The sequence below is a fragment of the Emydura macquarii genome, unplaced genomic scaffold (genome assembly GCF_026122565.2).
Source record: "Emydura macquarii macquarii isolate MOO-44397 ecotype Brisbane River unplaced genomic scaffold, CSIRO-AGI_Emac_v2 contig_3114, whole genome shotgun sequence".
NCBI classification, from domain to species: Eukaryota; Metazoa; Chordata; order Testudines; family Chelidae; genus Emydura; species Emydura macquarii.
The window spans coordinates 625,106-639,857 of NW_027133251.1; the positions used below are offsets into that span (position 1 = coordinate 625,106).

General features: G+C 50.3%; 1 long non-coding RNA gene across 1 annotated transcript; it reads right to left on the minus strand.

Moving 5' to 3' along the window:
- Window positions 1-6,340: 6,340 nt before the first annotated feature.
- LOC137141783 (uncharacterized) lies at window positions 6,341-13,638 on the minus strand. The gene is made up of 2 exons (XR_010916738.1): window positions 13,501-13,638; window positions 6,341-11,793 (listed from the first exon to the last, which is right to left on the minus strand). It is a non-coding gene; the product is annotated as an uncharacterized lncRNA (long non-coding RNA).
- Window positions 13,639-14,752: the final 1,114 nt, after the last annotated feature.

Here is a 14,752-nt window from a genome sequence, read left to right on the forward strand (position 1 = left end):
TATGATTCTATGAGGGCTGCTCAGTCACTGGGCTTGAAGGATGAAAAGCCCCCAGTATTATCAACGTGTTGCAAATGTTGGAAACTTGAATTATGCTGAAGAAGCGTTTGCAGCATCCTTTTTTCTGTCAAACCCCCCCCCCCCCCACACACACACAAACTCCCCCCCCCCCCAGCTTGCTGGTGGTCATCACCTTCTTGCCCCTTTTCCCTTGTGTTTTTGAGGCAGTGCAATGCATCCTCCTCGCTTTGCAAACCTTGAATTTCCTGGGCGTTTCTGCTCCATGAATTCCCTCCCTCCCCCCTCCCACATATGGTTATGGCTGATTTGCGGTAGGATTATCCGGGCTAGCGTAGCACTAAAATTAATGATATCCGAGAACGGCGGAGAGGCATCAGTTCCAGATGTGGCATTAGAATTAAAAACCACATAAACTAGACCATAATCTAATATGTTAATGCCATAGCACAATGGGCTGGGACTAGCAAATGATTCATATCGTCACATGCCAGCTGCCAGGGGTGTTACTTGCAAGAAAATCTCCAGCCGTGAAAGGAGAGGAAGATAGAATCCTTAGCATTTCACACACGTTCACGGCCGGCGAGGGCAGTTCCAGTGAGAGCTCGGAGACAAAAAAAACAAAGACTCATTAACAAGAGGAATGCACCTAGAGCAACCCCTTCACCTGCCACTGGATGGCAGTCACCTCTGGGGGGGACACGGCAGCACCCACAAATACTACATGACAGCTTAGGAGAGGAGGGAAAAAGAAGTCTGCCTCCAGAAGATACTGTAGGGGGAACAATACCTGACCCTTTTCAGCAGCAGATCTCAAAGCACCTCACAATCATTAATGTAGTTATCCTCACAATACCCCTGGAAGTAAGGAAATGCTATTCTCCCCATCCTACAGGTGGGAAACTGAGGCACACAGCAAGCAACTCACCCAAGGTCATACAAGAAGTCTGTGGGAAACCAGAGAATTGAACCCAGATCTCCCAAATCTTAGACTTGTATTTAAAGAACATAACAGGGGCCAAACTGGGTCCGACCAATGGTCCATCTAGCCCGATATCCTGTCTGCCGCCAGCGGGTACTGCCAGGTGCTTCAGAGGGAATGAACAGAACAGGGCAAATAGCAAGTGATCCATCCTCTGTCGTACCATCCTAGCATTTGGAGGAGAGGAAGGTGATCAGGAACAGTCAACACGGATTCACCAAGGGAAAGTCATGCCTGACCAACCTGATTGCTTTCTATCATGAGGTGACTAGCTCTGTGGATGTAGGGAAGGCGGTGGATGTGATATACCTTGACTTTAGCAAAGCTTTTGATACTGTCTGTCACAGTATTCTTATCAGCAAGTTAAAGAAGTATGGGTTGGATGACTGGACTATAAAATGGATAGAGAACTGGCTAGAGCATAGGGCTCGAGTAGTGATCAATGGCTCCATGTCTAGCTGGCAACTGGTCACAAGCGGAGTGCCCCAGGGGTTGGTCCTGGGGCCGGTTTTGTTCAACATCTTCATTAATGATCTGGAGGATGGGGTGGATTGCACCCTCAGCAAGTTTGTGGATGACACTAAGCTGGGGGGAGTGGTAGATACCCTGGAAGGTAGGGATAGGATACAGAAGGACCTAAACAAACTGGAGGATTGGGCCAAAAGAAATCTAATGAGGTTCAACAAAGAAAAGTGCAGAGTCCTCCACTTAGGAAGGAAGAATCCCATGCACAGCTACAGACTGGGAACCGACGAGCTGGGCAGCAGTTCTGCAGAAAAGGACCTGGGGGTAACGGTGGATAAAAAGCTGGATATGAGTCAGCAGTGTGCCCTGGTTGTCAAGAAGGCTAATGGCATATTGGGCTGCATTAGTAGGAACATTGCCAGCAGGACGCGGGCAGTGATTATTCCCCTCTGTTCGGCATTGGTGAGGCTGTGTTTGGAGTATTGTGTCCAGTTTTGGGCCCCCCACTACAAAAAGGATGTAGACAAGTTGGAGAGAGTCCAGCGGAAGGCAACAAAAATGATGAGGGGGCTGGAGCACAGGACTTATGAGGAGAGGCTGAGGGAACTGGGCTTGTTTAGTCTGCAAAAGAGAAGAGTGAGGGGGGATTTGATAGCAGCCTTTAACTACCTGAAAGGGGGTTCCAGGGAGGATGGAGCTAGGCTGTTCTCAGTGGTGGCAGATGACAGAACAAGGAGCAACGGTCTCAGGTTGCAGTGGGGGAGGTCTAGGTTGGATATTAGGAAAAAGTTTTTCCTTAGGGGGGTGGTGAAGCACTGGAATGGGTTGCCTAGGGAGGTGGTGGAATCTCCTTCTTTAGAGGTTTTTAAGCTGTGGCTTGACAAAGCCCTGGCTGGGATGATATAGCTGAGGTTAGTCCTGCTTTGAGCAGGGGGTTAGACTAGATGACCTTCTGAGGTCCCTTCCAACTCTAATATTCTATGATTCTATGATTTGATAGTCAGAGGCTCACAAAGACCCAGAGCTTCGGTTGCATCCCTGCCCATCTTGGCTAATAGCCATTGTCGGGCCTGTCCTCCATGGATTTATCTAAGTATTTTTTGAACCCAGTGATGCTTTTGGCCTTCACACCATTGCCTGGCAAGGAGTTCCACAGGTTAACTCTCTGTTGTGTGAAAAAATGCCTCCTTTTGTTTGTTTTAAACCTGCTGCCCGTTCATTTCAGTGGGTGATCCCGTGTTATCTGAAGGGGTAATTAACACTTCCTTATTCACTTTCTCCACATCAGTCATGATTTTATATCCCCCCGTAGTCGTCTCTTTTCCAAGCTGAACAATACCTGTCTTTTACTCTCTCCTCATACTCATTACTCGCGCCTGTTCCATACTCCTAATCAATTTTGTTGCCCTTCTCTGTACCTTTTCCAATTCCAATATATCTTTTTTTAAGATGGGGCACCCAGAACTGCATGCAGTGTTCAGGCTGTGCATGTACCAAGAATGTATATAGAGGCATTATGACATTTACTGTCTTATTATCTATCCCTTTCCTAATGGATCCTAACATGCTGTTAGCATTTTTGACTGCTGCTGTACATTGAGTGGATGTTTTCAGAGAACGATCCACGATGACTCTAAGATCTTTCTTGAGCAGTAACAGCTAATTTAGACCCAACATTTTGTATGTTTCGTTAGGATCATGTTTTCCAATGTGCAGTACTTTGCATTTATTTACATTAAGTTTCATCTGCCATTTTGTTGCCCAGTCACCCAGTTTTGTGAGATCCCTTTGTAACTCCTCAAAGTCTGCTTTGCACTTAACTATCTTGAATAATTTAGTATCAACCACACACTTTACCACTTCCCTGTTTACCCCTTTTTCCAGATCATTTATGAATATATTCAACAGCACTGATCCCAGTACAGATCCTTGGGGGACCATTGCTATTTTCCTTTATCCATTCTGAAAACTGACCATTTATTCCTACCCTTTGTTTCCTCTCTTTTAACCAGTTACTGATCCAGGAGAGGACCTTCCCTCTTATCCCCTGACCGCTTAGTTTCCTTAAGAGCCTTTGTTGAGGAACCTTGTCAAGACTTTTTGGAAGTCCAAGTACAGCATACCCACTGAATCACCCTTGTCCACATGTTTGTTGACCCCCACTAAGATTTCTAGTAGATTGGTGAGGCATGATTTCCCTTCATGAAAGCTATATTGACTCTTCCCCAACATGTTGTGTTCATCTGTGTGTCTGATCATTCTGTTCCTTACCATAGTTTCCAATTTGCCTGGTACTGAAGTTAGGTTTACCGGCCTGTAATTGCCAGGAGCGCATCTGGAGCCTTTTTTAAAAATCAGCATTAGATTAGCTACCCTCCAGTCATCTGGTACAGAGGCTGATTTAAGCGATAGGTGACACACCACAGTTAGCAGTGCTGCAATTTCAGATGAGAGTTCCTTCTGAACTCTTGGGTGGAGACCATCTGGTCCTGGTGACTTATTACTGTTTAATTTATCCATTTATTCCAAAACCCCCTCGTCTGACACCTCAGTCTGGGACAGTGCCTCAGATGTGTCACCTAAATAGAATGGCTCAAGGTGTTGGAATCTCCCTCACATCTTCTGCATGGAAGACCAATGCAAAGAGTTCATTTAGCTTTTCCCCAATGGCCTTGTCTTCCTTGAGTGCTCCTTTCGCACCTCGATCATCCTCTGGCCCCAATGAATGTTTCACAGGCCTCCTACTTCTGACATACTAAATGTTTTTTGCTGTTAGTTTGTGTGTCTTTTGCTAGTTGTTCTTCAAATTCTTTTTGGGCCTGCCTAATTGTACTTCTACACTCAACTTGCCAGACTTTATGCTCCTTTCTATTTTCCTCTGTAGGATTTGACTTCCACTTTTTAAAGGATGCTTTTTGTTCTCTAACTGCTTCTTTTACTCTGTTGTTCAGTCATGGTGGCATTTTTTTAATCTTCTTTTTTTCCCCCCTTCAATTTGGGGCGTATATTTAATTTGAGCCTCTTTTTAAGAACACCATAATAGTTTCCATGCAGCTTGCAGGCATTTCACTTTTGTGATTGTTCCTTTTGATTTCCATTGAACTAGCCTCCTCATTTTTGTGTGGTTCCCCTTTCTGCAGTTAAATGCTACGGTGGTGTGTTTCTTTGGTATCCTCCCCCCTCCCCACACGGATGTTAAATGTAATTATATTATGGTTGCTATTACCCACATATTACCCATGGTCTTTAGCCATTGGACCACCTAGAGACCAGAGTAGGCCCTTGCCCAGCACTGTGAGGCTAACACCTGACTCTCTTGTGAAAAGTGCCACGGGATGTTCAATGACCCAGAGTTGTTTTGATTTTACATTGTGCAGTGGCACAGCAACCCTTCGCCCCCCGCCAAGACTCTGGTTCACAGGGATGAGCAGTGGGTCAGACAAGAACAATGGTCCATCTAGCCCAGTAGCCTGTCTTCCAACAGTGACCAGTGCCAGGTGCTTCAGAAGAAATGAACAGAACAGGTCATCATCACGTGATCCATCCCGTCACCCATTCCCAGCTTCTGGTAAACAGCAAATCCTGCCCATCCTGGCTAATAGCCCTGATAAACGTATCCTGTAGGTTACATTTGTAGTGCAGGGCACCTTCAGCACAGCTCCCCCACACCGGTAAATGGGCAGCAGGCAGCTAAATGTTAGGTCTCAGCATGACACTGTAAATGGAGAATGTTCAGCGAATGGGTGTGTTTCAAGTGGGGTCCCACAGGGGTCAGTTCTTTGCTTTACCCTAGTTAGAATTTTTATCAGTGACCCGGCAGAAAACATAACACCATCACTGATAAAGTTTGCAGATGACACAGATGTTGGGAGAGTGGTAAACGATGAAGAGGGCAGGTCGCTGATACAGAGCGGTCTGGATCGCTTGGTACACTGGACACAAGCAAACAATATGCGTTTTAAATATGGCTAAAGGTGACTGTGTATATCTGGGAACAAAGACTGCAGGATGGGGCACTCTATCCTGGGAAGCAGTGACCCTGAGAAAGATTGGGGAATTGTGGTGGATAATCACCTGAATGTGAGCTCCCAGTGCGATGCTGTAGCCAAAAGGATTGATGTGATCCTGGGATGCATAGACAGGGGAATCTCAAGTAGGAGCAGAGAGGTTATCTGATGGCTGTATTTGGCACTGGTGTGACCACTGCTGGTGTCCTGTGTCCAGTTCTGGTGCCCACAATTCTAGAAGGACGTTGAGAAATTGGAGAGGGTTGAGACAATAGTCACGAAAATGATTAAAAGATTAGAAAACCTGCCTTAGACTCAATGAGCTCAATGTATTTAGCTTAACAAAGAGAAAGTGAAGGGGTGACTTGATCAGTCTAGAAGTACCTACACGGGGAACAAATATTTGATAAGGGGCTCTTCAGTCTAGCAGGGAAAGATGACCCAGTGGCAGGAAGTTGAAGCTAGCCAAATTCAGACTGGAATAAGGTGTACAATTTTAACAGTGACAGTAATTTACCACTGCAACGATTGGGTCATGGTGGAGTCTCTCCCACAGACAATTTTTAAATCAAGGTTGGACGTTTTCTTAAAATATCTGCCCTAGGAATTATTTTGGGGTGCTTTTCTGGCCTGTGTTATCCAGGAGGTCTGACTAGAGGATCACAAGGATCCCTTCTGGCCTTGGAATCTATGACTCTATAAATCCTGGTAGATACTGCTTTGAAAACCTCTCCCTTTTCCCCCACCAAAAACACCCTTCCCTGCATTTTCAAGAGATGTTAAAAATTGTAACTCTCTGGTTAAAAGCATCCAACTTCAAGAGCCAGGGGAAGTCTGAGAAAGGTCACTGATTTCTTCTCTGCTTAGCACTGGTGGCCGTGCCACAGAGACTTTTCTGCCTGGCAGTAAATCACTGCAGATGAGCTGTTTCAAGTACATAAGACACCCAGAGCTGGAGCCTCCTCTGTCCGACATCATGTACCATGATCGCTTGGGCTGACAGGCATCCTCTGCCTTCCCAGGGCCAGAAGCCTGGGACTTCTGCTGCACATGCCTGAAATGAATGCGGGAGTTTCTCCAGAGAGGAGGCTGCATTGCCTCTGGAAGCAGCCACTGGAGGGTGACATGTTCACATACACCGGGCCAGTCTGCAGCGCTGGCCCGTTTACACCTGTGCAGAGTGGGTGTGGAATGCCCCCCTGGGCCATATTCTCTACTTGCCCACTCCAGAGGGAGCCTCTGATACCAGGATGGAGACACAGGGACAAGGGGAATCTGGCATGTCTTCATGACAGCAAGGAAGAAATCCTGGAGGATTCCTGGCTGGGGACCACCTCCAGGCCTCCTGGAAGCAGAGTACCCAAGCATGCAGAGGGAGACACAGGGACTGTGTGTTAACAATGACAGCCAGGATTCATCTGATTCTCCTGGTTGTGGATCCAGCACGGACACCACCAAAACAGCTTAAAAAAGAGAGCTTGGAAGCTGGCCCTCGCTTGGTCTGCGGCCTGAGTCAGCATCGTCCCACTGTACAGCAGTGCAATAGGCGCCTGTGGGTTGCTCACCATGAAAAGGGCTTCTCGCAGCACCCACGGTCTGAGGAACTCTGCATTCAAGCCTGGAGCAGACCCCTCCAGCACAGACCTCCTCATTGCCATGAACGAGGCCTGCCACACGTCATGGCAGCCAGGGCCTCCCCCAGCCACAGGTACGCAGACCTAGTCTGGACCCCCTGCCCTGGCCCAACCAGTTCTAACAGCTTGTGGCAGGTGGACACCAGAGGAGGGGCCACCTTGCCCGGGAAGGAGACAAAGGACTGGGAGGGGAAAGGGGATGCTCTGGGGAGGGGGTGATGGGCTGCATGGAAGGACGAGCCAGGGCCCGTGGGGGGGTTCACCGGGAGCAGAGCCCAAGGCTGGGGGGCTCTGGGGCTCCTTGGGTGGTCACTGCTGTAACTCCTAGTTAGACTGCTAATGAAGTCTGTCTACTCTGTGATCCTGAGATCTAATAACCCCTCTGACTCCCGCGCCGGCTGTGAGTCGCGTCTGACTGCAAGGCGGGTGCCTGGCCCTTTGGGGGCGTGTTGGGTTCCCCAGGGTCCCATCCAGGGGGAGCTCGGGCAGAGAAGGGGGGGCTGAATGTTGCAGACCAGGGTCAGGAGGCAGCTGCGCTGGTGTGTGGAGACCCAGGGGGCCAGACTCCGACGTGCTAGAGTCCTGACTGGCTGCGTCCCGCGTGGTCCCAGAGCGCAGTTCCTAGGGGACTCCGTCACAGTAGCCCATGGGTAAGGCGCCCTGTTACTCTCTCCTTTTGCCCAAACGATTCCCAGGGCCTCACAAATACAAGCGCTCTGTCTGCACCCTCCTCTCAGCCACCCATTGAGACCCTGATCTCTGCTGTGCAGCTGGCCCTGCACGTGATCCTGGAACTGCTTCAGAGAAAGCTGCTGCAGCCCATTGACAAGGCCCGGGCTGGCTCCAAGCCCATCTGAATTAATTTTCAATGAGCTTTTCCTGCAATCCCATACTCTGTGTGTTCATAAAGCCCAGACATAGTACAGCTCCCGCACTGCCTCCCGCCACGCAATTCTTTCAAATACAGCACCCAGGTTTGTCTGGCAAGATCCGTTCTACACAAAGCCTGGCTGCGTAGGACTCAGATATGCAGAAACCCTTCCAGGGTTAGGGATTCCTCTCCTGTTATTTTATGGAGGGTCGGGGTTTGCTTTAGAAGGGGAGTAACGGCCAGGATCATTCATCCTTGCTTGCATGAGGAGCAGTCTTACTGTTGCATTTGGTTTCCTCCACGTCTTCTGCCTTCCCTGCCCTTTAGCATGACCGTCAGGGGCACAGGAAATTTGTGACATGGAACCCTGGCAGTATGTTTGCCGGATTAGCTGGTCTGGGTAGGTTTCCATCCTCTGAGGTTTCCATCCCTTACGTGACCTGCATCAGTGACAAATTCATTCAGGTTTTCCTGAACTGTCCAAGCTGTTCTGTCTTGGTTTTTCTTGCCAAACAGACAAAATTCAAGATCTTTGCCATTTTCTAGAGTTCTGGTGAATTTCATCCCTCTCTGCTTTTACCAAGGCACCTGTTTTCTCCCTAGAACGTTCTCCTCCCCAAAACATTGATTACAAATCTCTATTTCTCCTACTCCTATGTGGTGGCATTCCCTCGCTAGCTGGGTGCCTGCTCTTTTATTTTCTTCCAGGCACCTACTTGTCAAAAAAGGTATAAAAAATTCAGTAGATGAGAGGGAGAGTGGTAGCTCAGAGCAAAGCAATGAAAATGATCAGGGGGATGGCTTTAAAAAGGAGCAATGAACAGAGCTAGATCTGCAGAGCTGGGCTAAGTCCTGATTGCAGTGGGGAACAGGACAAGCATCTGCAAGTCTCTGAGGAGTGTAAACACCCAAAAAGGGGCATGCACTATTTAGCGAGATGCATGGTGGGGGAGGATGAGGAGGAATAAAAAGGGATGGAGCTGAGTTAAGCTTGAGTGCGAGTCGTGTCAGGCTGCAGGAGTTTCCCCAAAGAGGAATGGCAGGAACCTGGGGAAATAGGTAAGTCCCCTGACTTATGCTGAAAATGACACTTGGCAATAGTGGGAGAAATCCTGCCTGGGCAGAGATGGGTCAGTCAAGGCCTCATTAATAGCCTTTTTCTATCTCTAACAGTTTTGATTCAAGGACACCTCACATACCCCAGTGTGTGGGGTTGATCTGCTGTTGCATGGCATAAAATCAGCACAAACAGGATGAATTAGCAGAGGCTCTGTGCTTCCTTTTCACGCAGCAATACTGACTATTGTCTGGAAATCAAGCAATACTGGGTCTTGCTTGAAAAGTTCTAGGTGGCTGGGGCTGGAGTTCTCCACTGGGTTCCCAACAGGCCATCACAAAAAGCTGCCGTTGCAGCTTAACGGTCCCCCTCTTGGCAGGCTCTGCAGAAAAACGGAGCAGTCCCACCCGCTTTGGCCTTTCCAGGTCAGGGGTGAGGAAGCTGGGCTGGGCCCAGTGTGAAACTGGTACTGCTGCAGCCAGCTGTGGGATAATGCAGAGAGCATCTGTCTCCAGAGCTGTTAATTCAGCACCAAGCGCAATTTAAACAAAGAATTAAAAATAGGCTTTCAGAGAGTCCGTACTGCACTGGTTCTCCGGGCCAGCCCCAGCTCATTACTGGGGTGTCACCACTGCTGCAAGATTGCTGCCAGCTTGCGAGATATTTAGTTCAGGGGAGCCTCCCCCTAGGTCAAGGGACCCTCAGGGTTAGAGCAATGTCGGTCCCTGCTCTGCTCGCCCGCCCGCCAGCATCTGGCTCTGTGGTGAAACGTCTTCCGGCCTTTCAGCATGTGCCTCTCTGCTGCGGTCTCCCCTGCTCACATCCCACACAGCTGGGGTAGCAGCAGCGACGCACGGAGACCACGTCTCCTCTCCAGCCTGTGTGTGAGCAGAGAGCTGGTGTCAGTCGCGCCGGCCTCCTGGCTTTAATGACGCTGGGTGGTCCTTCGCTGCCCTCCCCTCATGACCACAAGACCCAATTACTTCTGTAGGAAGGAGCCTGTCCCTGCCCCGGGCTTGAACCAGCCAGGGTTAGAAGAGAAGCTGGAAGAGACACGCCGAAGGGGTGCCGGCCCAGGGGGCATTTCCCACTTTAGAAAGCAGGGTATCAGCCCCATTTTAGAGAGTGATTGATCCAGGGTCCTATGGCAAAGCTACAGCAGAGCCAGGATGAGGGTGTATAGCCTCTATGGGCCCCCGGACATGGGGGGCAATGTCCCCGCTCGTCCCTTTCACATGGACTGTTGGCTCCCATGGGCGGGGTGCAATGGCGCTGGAGGAGAGATCCCTGGGCAGGAATCTCCAGGCTTCGAGGCCCCGGATTCATTCCAAATGAATCTGTGGGGCCTGCCCTGTTCCCCATGGGCCTGGCTTGGTTTCGACACAGGCAGATTCCTCCTGATGTCAGTGGAGGTCTGGCCTGAGGAAGGCCCCAATGGACTTCACGGGCTTTGAGAGAGTGTCCGGAAGAAACCAAGTCTGCCCGGTCACAGGCAGGCTTCAATCAGTTCTGGGCCCAGGCCGGGCTGGCACCATGTTGGTCTCATGGCTGAGACGGCGGCTGGGCCGGGATTCCTGGGAAAGGGGTTCAATGCCCAGCTCTGCCTAAGCGCAGATTTCTCCTGGCCTCCATTTCCCCGCTGTAGAAGCAGGGTGAGGGTGAGACGGCCTGTCTCCCGCACGACTTCCCGCTTGTTTGTTTGGCTGGTGAGTGCTGCATGGCAGGGACCGTCCCTTGTTCCATGTATTGACTTCTCCCCCGATGCAGCATAACGGGACCCCGCTCTCAGCCCTTCATGTGATGTGAACAGCAATAAACTGAGCGCCTAGAAAGCCATTGAGGCTAACAAGCCCTGTATGGTACCCCCCCAAGCATTTCAGCACCCCAAATTCTACAGTCAGCATAAGGTATCCTCCTTTGCACATGGTTAATACATCCAGCCACACATAGACGGGCCAGGGCCCGTACAAGATCGATCAATAATTCAGAGACTGAGCAAAAATGTCAGCCGGCTCCCCTTCTCAGAACAGAGCTGTGCTGAGCTCCCCGATAGCACAGAGGCGTCACTTTTTACAAAGCAGGTCCTGAATAACCACCACCAAACACCAGCCAGGGGTACACAGGACAAAGTGCTTTCACAGCTGCATTATCCTGGCTTTTCTACGATGCTTGCTGGTTTGCATTTAGTGTCAGTAACTCACTGCAGCTGTCCCAGGCACTGGTGCGAGTTCGTGGGGGTGAGAGTCAGGACTTCTGGGCTCTTTCCATGGTTCTTCTGCTGACCTGACTGTGTGGTCACCTCAGGCCAGCCATGGCCCCACTGCCTCGCTTTCCACATTTGTAAAATGGACTCAGTAGCACAGAGGCCAGATCCCCCAACTTCCAGTCCTGCGTCTTCCCCTCCATTCCTCAGGCAAGGGCTGGAACAGCGGCAGTTGCAGTCACTCTGGTGCTGCGTGGCTCTAGCTTACCGGGGTCTGGCTGCTCTGCGGCGGGTCGGGAGCTTTCTGGCGTGGGAGACAAACTTGCACTCATGGGCCTTAAACTAGTGCCACTGTCGTGGCTCGGGCAGAGACTCAGGCAAGCCACTCGAATTCGGATCCAGGGGTGCAGCTGGGTTGGCGAGCCCGAGCTGCCGGATGAGCTGCAAAGCCCCACTGCTATTTTTCATGCACTCATTTGAGCACCCCACCGGCAGCAGGAGTCTGTCTGCATCAGAGGGGGCGTTCGCTGCCGGCCGCAGCAAAGATGCACCTGTGCTGAAGACAAAAAAAAAAAGAGGTAGGAGCCCACTCAGTGCCTGTGCAGGAGAACAGGGATGCCCTCCCCTGGCCAGGCCAGCGGATGCCAATCTAGGGAAATGGCAGTCACTCTGAATCCAAAGAGAAAGCCACAGCCGTCACGTGCAACCCGCCCCGTATTCAGAACTCCACTGCCTCCTGCTCTGAAAACACAGCCTCCCCACCCCCAAACCACCCACAGCACAACTCGAGGTGAAGGAAAATCTCTGTTAGCGGCATAGGGGCTATGAAACAGATAGGCGCCTCTGATCTTGCCCAGCAGAGGGCAGTGCTGCATGTGCACACACAAGCACACACTCACCTGCACGCACACACAGCTCACTTCGGCTGGACAAAGTACTCTTCGAAGTGTAATTAACAAACCCCTGCAGGAGGTAGGTAAAAATTTAGCCCCTTTCAAAGTGGAGGCAAAGAGTAGAAATGATGAGCTCCTTAGTAGTGAACCTGGGATTCAAACACAGGGCATCTGGTCTTGTCAGCCTTAACGCCCGCCTCCAGACGCTGTCGCCAGCAGCTCCTATCACAGATGAGGGGACATAAACATCCCCTTCCAACAGCTTTCCACGGCACACAGGTACCAGCGGGACCCATCTGCTTGGTTTATTAGCATGTCAAACCTGAATTGACAAGACCAAAATATTTCCATGGGAACAAAAGACCCCGGCAACCTCTGTTGCCATAAAAAAATCCTCCCCCAGGAATAGCTGAGATATTGGGAACACAGAATGATTGCAATAAAATCCATGAGACACCTAGGGCAGCGCGGTGATTTGTGCTGTCTAAACGTGAATCAGAATAATAATGCCTATTGAGATGGCTGTTTGAAAATGCTGGGATGTAGAAGTAAAAATGCCAATAAGACTCTATTAGCCCGTCCCCATTACGCTAATGGGGCCTACTGTTAAAAGCTGCCTTCTATAGACATTTGTATTAATGGGCTTATTACAGGAAATAAAATCCAGGGCTGAACAGAACAGTGAAGGCTGATTAATTTGGGAGGGGTCATCTGGATTTTTTTCATTAATGAATGCATTTCTTGACATGCCAACTTTGTCTCAACCAGGATTTTAGTGACAATTTTCAGCTTATTTAGTTGAAAGAAAAAAAAAAAAAAAGGAGTGAAAAAAATATTAATCTCTGCATCAACTTTTCAGTTGGAAAGGAAACATTTTAAATGCAGCCATCAAAAGCTGGGACCAGGCGAAGAAACCCACACGTCACTGGTGCAGATGCGAAGGGGAAAAAGGAAGCTTGCCGCCAGCTATTGTACAGTGTAACGGTGTGGCGCACACAAGCATCCCCTTCTGCTGGGATGTCTGCAGGCTTTAAACAGTCCCAGCCCTGGTACCGGGACATACCCCCAGGGCTTCCATCCTGGAGGCAATGCTTTTGCCCTCACAAGCCCTTCTGGCCCCTGGTGGGTCACTAAGTAGTTCAGATCTCCTTGTGCAGGGGTTGATCACTGTCCAATCGTAGGCCACTTCACCAATGGCCTATGGGCATGGGGGGGGGGGGGGGGAACCCAGTCCCACCCACTACTCCAGATTCCAGCCCAGGGACCCTACGGATAGCAGCCACATGCCACCATGTCTCATTAACTAAACTGCTTCCAGTTTCCTGGGCCATTTCACCACAGGCCCACCCTTGCCAATGTTTCATTCTTACCTCAGGACTCTTCTCTGTTCAGGCCCAGCAGCCAGCTAGGAGATCTTTCTCACTCCCCCAGAGCCTGCCAGTACTCATTTTGCCAAGGTGCTGCAGTTTCCTTTAGCCAACCCGGAGCACCACTTGCACTCCTCTGACTCCAGCAAGAAACTGACTGTGGGCTGCATTGCAGCTCCTTTTATACTAGCCTGCAACCATCTGATTGGCTAGCCCACTGCAGTCTCCCTCTGATTGGCTGCTTTCCTGCACAGTCTCTCTGGGCCGCTTGGAGGACTTAACTCCACTGCTCCTTTCCTGGGATGGGTGTGGCAGGACCCTGAGGCCTTCAGTAGGGGGTCTCTGTGTCTAGTCCCCCCCGTTACATACCCACTGGGTGGAGCAGGGTTGTGGTAGCCAGAATCCTTTGCATCCATTGTAGTTCCAAATTGCTCCATGCTCAGTGTCGCCGCTCAGTGAGGCAGGCTGAATGTAAATCAAAACAACAGCCCAGCTGTGGCGGGGTGGATGCTGCTCAGTCTGTGTGGTTGCTCAGGATCAAGCCTGGAAGCTCTGGTGCTTGTTTTCCAGGGGAAGCCGGGGACATAGCCCTGGAAAACAGAGCGCAGGGTGTAATCTTGTGCTGGCCTCCAAGGGGCTGCCACAGATGGGAATTAGATGGGACCTAGACAAATTAGAGGATTGGGCCAAAAGAAATCTGATGAGGTTCAACAAGGACAAGTGCAGAGTCCTGCATTTGGGACAGAAGAATCCCATGCACAGCTACAGACTGGGGACCGATGGGCTAGGCAGCAGTTCTGCAGAAAAGGACCTGGGGGTAACAGTGGATAAGAAGCTGGATATGAGTCAGCAGTGTGCCCTGGTTGCCAAGCAGGCTAATAGCATATTGGGCTGCATTAGTAGCAGCATTGCCAGCAGATCACGGGAAGTGATTATTCCCCTCTATTTGGAATTAGTGAGGCCACATCTGGAGTATTGTGTCCAATTCTGGGCCCCCCACTACAAAAAGAATGTGGACAAGTTGGAGAGAGTCCAGCGGAGGGCAACAAAAATGATTAGGGGGCTGGAGCACAAGACTTATGAGGAGAGGCTGAGGGAACTAGGCTTGTTTAGTCTGCAGAAGAGAAGAATGAGGGGGATTTGATAGCAGCCTTTAACTACCTGAAAGGGGGTTCCAGGGAGGATGGGGCTAGGCTGTTCTCAGTGGTGGCAGATGACAGAACAAGGAGCAACGGTCTCAAGTTGCAGTGGGGGA